Source organism: Cebus imitator, unplaced genomic scaffold, assembly GCF_001604975.1.
Source record: "Cebus imitator isolate Cc_AM_T3 unplaced genomic scaffold, Cebus_imitator-1.0 Scaffold65, whole genome shotgun sequence".
Lineage (NCBI taxonomy): Eukaryota > Metazoa > Chordata > Mammalia > Primates > Cebidae > Cebus > Cebus imitator.
The window spans coordinates 3,131,131-3,137,191 of NW_016107380.1; positions in this window are offsets into that span (position 1 = coordinate 3,131,131).

Here is a 6,061-nt window from a genome sequence, read left to right on the forward strand (position 1 = left end):
GATAGTATTGCTAGGTCAATATGTTAAGGAAATAAGCTGAATGATAAGGAAAACTGTTCAACAACTATAGCATATAGAACGTCAAGTGGAGTCAACCATTTCACAAGTGTATGCAATTGGATATTAGAGGGCATCTCATGAAAATCATAGGATAAGTGATTCCGATGATCACTAAAGATTAGTGAATGAATGAATGATACTTTTATCATTTATTTTATTTTAGAGATAGGATCCTTATACAAAACCAAGTGTCATACCTATCTCACAGCAATATTAAGTTCTGTCAATGCAAAACCTTTGGCACTTGTAAAAGGTAGAAAGAGTCATGTTTTATCTGTGTAGTACTTATTTTCAGATTTACTTCATTTCCATTTCTGATTTAATTTTGAAGTTGTGATGAATGGTAGAGCTTAATGTTAACATCTAAAGATGATGAGCTAAAACTGAAGATACCATAGTGTTTGAGAAATCAACATATTTGACTTCCTTGGCTCATGAATGTGTATAAAAATTTCATAAAGGAAAAATAAATGTGTGTTAGAGAGTGAAACTGAGCATTAGGGTAATTTTCTACATTATTAGGTTCGAAGAAGTTTTCACACAGAATTCACAGCTCAGTAGTTTTCAAATATTTTGAGCACAGAAGTCCTCCTTTTAATAAAATATAGTATAAATAAAAATTGATAGCATAGTGAATATGCTTATGTGATCAAATTAAAATGTTTTTATTTTCTCAATTAATTAATGGAAATTTAAGTTGAAGATATACGACAGAACATATCAGTTGATGTCCTTCCCTTCTACAACACTAACTTCAATGATCAGAAAACAAATTTTTTAAAGGCCTCAACCTGTAAGCCTAAAAAGTTAGGGGAAGAGAGGATAAAAACAAGTTTTGAAAGCAGAATTAAGTAAAAAGGAAAATTATAGCTGATATTACCAGATCTGTGAAAGGACCATCAACACCGGAGAAATCAAGAAGAAACTCAGTTTCAATCATAAAACCCCTCCAAAAATGCTAAGAAATTGGCAATCCCAGTTACCTGTGTATATAGGAATTTGACTGAGGATCAAAGGTGGTCTGATTACGGCTGTGTAAGAGCTTACATGTGCTGGTTTTCTATGACATGCCTGCCACAACAATACATCAATAGCAAATTGATTGTCTCCCAGTTCTAAGGGCTAGGAACCTGAAACTGAAGTATAGATGCGGTAGGTTTCTCTGCAGACTGTGAGGAAGAATCTCTCATGCCTCTCTCCCAGCTTCAGGTGCTTTCCTGGCAACCTTAGGCACTCCTTGGCTTGCAGACATATCACCCTGATTGCTGCCTTCATCATCACGTGGTGTTCTCCCTGTGTGTTGCCCATTTTTAAATTTCATCTTTTTGTAAAAATACCAGTAATATTGAACTGGGGTGCAGCTCCAATGATATGATTTTAACTTGATTATCTCTGGAAATATCCTCTAAACAGGATCACATTTTTGAGATACTGCGGATTATAACTTCAACATATAAATTTTGTGGGGACACAATTTAACCCATAACATCGTGAAGTCTGTGTTCCCTCTTCATCTTCATGCAGATGAGATACTATCTCTTCTCACTTCAGCAACAAAGAAAGGTAGAAATAAAGACTTAACTTATATAAACAGATCTTTGTTTTTTGGATGGCAGATGAGTTTACAATATCTGAAAAATCGTTCTGAGACAAATAAGTCTCAATGGTGACTGGTGTTGCAACTTTGTAATAATTTTCAATGAGAGATAACAAGAATTTTTATTATTAGCACCAAAATTGTGTTTTGATTGATGCAAAGTATTAAAATTTGGCATGGAACAACCTGTGCGTCAATTATGTGTTATTTCAGTTTTTAAGTTAGTTACAAATAAATATCAAAAGTAAAATTCAAAGTAAACCACTAAAATATCGTATCAGTAAAAGCATAGGAATTCACAGGAAAAGACTTAAAAACCCCAGTCTATAAAATCTTACAGCCATTTTTATTTATTTCAATTAATATACTTTATTAATACCTAAGAAATTATATTGCCCAATACCTTTTTGCTTGTTTGTTTGTTTGGTTCATAGACCTATTTGAGAATCTTGTAAAACTATGGTCCCTCTCTCCAAAAAAAATGCAAGTATACCTTTTAACCATAAATATTTAAATTGTCACAGTCTTCAAGAAATTGAAGTACAGAAATAATTGAATTTCCTGATGTTTTGAATAAAAATAGAGCTGAATTGGAATCTACAGTCAGTTATTTAGAAGCAGTATGATGGCTTAACCTCGGTTTCAGCTTTGTATATGTACACAATTAGAAAATTATGCCTATAATATTTTGTGATAACATGATGAAATTTATGTAATGTTGAAAACATATATTTGCTGTCTCTATATGTTTGGGAGAGTGTTCTTTTAGCCTTAACGCTGTGATCAACTCACTATTTTTCTTAGGTTCTATATTAATAATTCATTCATGACTCTTTTTATGTCACCTTCAGCTTGAGACATTCTCATTTTAAAACTGACAGTAGGTCTAAATATCAAAATGATGAAACTAATATGTTCCTAACCCTTCACATACGAGGTAATGAAGCTTTGCACCTAGAATGACTGTGTAAATGGAGATTTTTCTAGAAGGTATTAGAAAATTATTTTAGTCCCAAAGATCTCGAATAAGAATATACATCCTGTGTGGTAACTGGTATTCTTCCCTTTAGAAACATTGTTTCCCTATCTTTATCTTATATTTAAACAACTTCAACATTATCCTACTAGGAATTCATTCAGCTTTTCTATTCATTAAGATAGAGACTCCTTGTCTTCAGAAGTAGACCATTTACATAAATATAAATCTAAGCAAAGTCAGAGAGACTGAGAGATTTGGGGATTAGGCAGTGCGTCACACTTGAGAAGCCTGGATGTTAGCACTGGGCAAATTTAAGATTAAAGCATTAGAAAAAAATTAAAGCATTAATAACTATCCCAACAGTTATTTATGAAAATGAATGAGATTGTGTAGGTAAAGTAACTACCAAAGACAATGCCTTCACATATTTAGTTTTCAAATAAAATTGTCTTTTATTGAATCCAAATCTCTCTTCAAACCATTCAAAAACGTTAGACAGTTTTCATGTCAGCAGGAATTTCTATCAGAAATATACTTAATCATTCCCTCAACATTTCATATTAGAGATCTCAAATACATAATTAATGGGCATTTCATACTAGATTATTTCTTCAACATTCTTCGTATCATAGGGCACCTCATCTCTTTTAACATAAATTAGTTCTCCTAAATATATTTTTTTCATCAATTTATTTCTTACTTTATGTTTTACTTAACAAAAAAAAAAATTAGATAAGTGTTAACCAATACAAATTCTAGAAACTAAATTACTATTGGTAACCTTTGTATTAGTTTGTTTTCATAGTTCTGAAAGACATAACTGAGACTGAGTGACTTATTAAGAAAAATAGTTTTAAATAGACTCACAGTTCCACGTGGCTGGAGAGGCCTCACAATCATGGTGGAAGGAAAAAGGCTGGGCTGGGTGCGGTGGCTCACGCCGGTAATCCCAGCACTTTGGGAGGCTGAGGCAGGAGGATCACAAGGTCAAGAGATTGAGACCATCCTGGCCAACATGGTGAAACCCTGTCTCTACTAAAACACAAAAATTAGCTGGACATGATGGCTTGTGCCTGTAGTCTCAGCTACTTTGGAGGCTGAGACAGGAGATTTGCTTGAACCTGGGAGGTGGAGGTTGCAGTGAGCCGAGATTGTGCCACTGCGCTCCAGCCTGGCACCTGGTGACAGAGCGAGATTCTGTCTCAAAAAAAAAAAAAAAAAAAAAAAAAAAAAAAAAAAAAAAAAAAAAAAAAAAAAAAAAAAAAAAAAAAAAAAAAAAAAAAGAAGGAAGGCAAAAGGCACATTTTACATGTCAGAAGCAAAGAGAAAAAAATGAGAACCAGGCAAAAGTGGTTTCCCTTATAAAACCATCAGATCTCATGAGATTTATTCATTATGACAATAACGGTATGGAGGAATCTGGCCCCATGGTTCAATTATCTCCCAGCAGGTCCCTCCCACAACACGTGGGACTTATGGAAGCTACAATTCAAGACGAGATTTTGAGGCAGACACAGCAAAATCATACTTTTGATTTCCATTTAGTTTACTGTTACTTAAAAACAGGCCTTCTCAGAACCTCGCTGATCACTGATCAATCATATGCAGAAAAATCAACATAATTCACATAAATATAATTTTTTAGAAACATTTAAAAATTGTGTTATAGGGATTTTCTTTTAAGAATAATATATTTGCATTCATTTGATCCTCTCTAATTCAGTCTTTCTTCAATAGCAACATGCTTTCCTAAGAAAGCTAAATAATGGTAACTGTTTTATATCCATGGATAACAACAAAGCTAACTTAATTTTGTAACAATATCAGCAAACAAATGCAAAATGCTTTATATTAAAAGGCTATCAAAAAGCTTCAACAGAGCTATTTCCCTGAAAGAACTTGTTCAATGCCTTCTATTGTGAACTGAATGTTTGTGTATCCTCAAAATTTATATGTTGAGCCCAGAGCCTCAGTACATCTGTATTTGGAGACAAGGCCTCTAAGAAAGTAATTAAGGTTACATAGGGCACCATTACCTTAGGAGGCAGGCTCTGATCTGAGAGCATTAATGTTCTTATAAGAAGAGACACCAGAGCACCAGAGATCCCCGCCTCTCTCCTTCTCTCTCTCTCTCTCTGTCTTCTTTATGTGTGCCCACACATAAAAAAGAAAAGCATGTGACCACACCTTGAGAAGGTGGCCATCTGCAAGCTAGGAAGAGAGCCCTCACAAGAAGCTAAGTACATTTTCACTGTGATCACAGACTTCTTGCCTCCTTAACTGTGAGAAAATAAATTTGTCATTGAAGCTATTCAGCCTGTGATGTTTTATTATGGCAGCCCAAGTAAACTAATGTGCCTTCTAATACTAATTTATTTTTTATGCCAGAGTTTGAGAATATATGCCTGTGTACCAAATAACTTTTGAGAAAAACACATATAAATTTTGAGTCAACAAATTAAGAAGGTTTATATTACAAATAGATTGATATCTGTTACAATAAAAACAACTGGGTAAAAAATATAAATGTCCAAGGAATGAAAGACATTATTGTGTTATATCAAAAAATTAAAGGGCAACCAAAATTTGAGTAATCTTTTGGAAATTGAGTTCTAACCTTTTCAAGATATATGGATTTTTAAATTCTATTAAACATACCTACTCAAAAGAGAATCTAACAAGCAAATTCAGACCCCCATGTCTTAATAGAAATAATATATGAATGAGATGAATGAGTTACTGGAGGTTTTGATTTTCTTTTTAACAAAATGCAAAGAAAAATCTTGAAAGAACATTAAAATTTTTTTAATTTCCTTTTTTTTTTTTTGAGATGGTGTCTCGCTCTCTCACCCAGGCTGGAGTGCAGTAGTGCAACCTCAGCTCACAGCAACCTTCGCCTCCCAAGCTCAAGTGATTCTTCTGCTGCATCCTCCTGAGTATACAGGTGTATACCACCACACCCAGCTAATTTTCATAGTTTTAGTAGAGATGGGGTTTCGCCACGTTGGCCAGACTGGTCTCAATGTCCTGGCCTCTTGTGATCCACCTGCCTCGGCCTCCCAAAGTGCTGGGTTTACAGGCATTAGGCACAGCGCCAGGCCAATTTCTTAAATTTTTGAATGTGTTACTGATCTATTTGAATCAAAAAGAAATTGTACTTATTTGACATGCTATGTGTTTCTCACCCCAGTTTCTTTTAAATAAAATCAGCTGGATCAATGTCCACATTTCCAAATTACATTAATACTTGCTGCTGTGGATTGAATTGTATCACCCAACCCAAAAAAGATACGTGGAAGTACTAATCCTTAATACCTCAAAAATGTGGTTCTACTTGGAAATACGGTCTTTATGGAGATAATGAAGTTAAAATAACATTAGGTGGGCCCTAGTCCAATGTAACTGTTGTACTTTTTTTTTTTTTT